Source organism: Eimeria mitis, genomic scaffold (assembly GCF_000499745.2).
Source record: "Eimeria mitis Houghton genomic scaffold, Emh_scaff583, whole genome shotgun sequence".
In the NCBI taxonomy this organism is placed as follows: domain Eukaryota; phylum Apicomplexa; class Conoidasida; order Eucoccidiorida; family Eimeriidae; genus Eimeria; species Eimeria mitis.
This window is the reverse complement of record NW_013574074.1, coordinates 12588-12847: the sequence shown is the minus strand read 5'-3', so window position 1 is coordinate 12847 and position 260 is coordinate 12588. Positions and strand designations below refer to the sequence as shown.

At 62.3% G+C, this 260-nt stretch overlaps 1 protein-coding gene across 1 annotated transcript in view; it reads right to left on the bottom strand.

Annotated features, from left to right (window-relative positions):
* EMH_0016980 (uncharacterized protein) overlaps nt 1-260 on the bottom strand; it is a gene marked incomplete at both ends in the record, with an annotated part of 5922 nt that overhangs the window by 4530 nt on the left and 1132 nt on the right.

Sequence of the window (260 nt, the reverse complement as noted above, 5' to 3'; positions counted from 1 at the left end):
AAAGCAGCAGCAGCAGACGTGCTGCAGCAGCACGAAACGACAGCAGCAGCAACTGCTGCTGCTGCTGCTGCTGCTGCTGCTGTTGCTGCTGCTGCTGATAGCGGTGGTGGGTTGGGGGGGGGAAGAGCAGCAGCAAGGAGAGGAAGCAGTGCTGCTGTTTGCTGCTGCCAGCAGCAGATCTGCTGCTGCTGCTGCAGCACGAGCAGCAGCCTCAGCTGTAGGCAGAGACACAGACCCCGCAGCAGCAGCAGCAGCAGCAG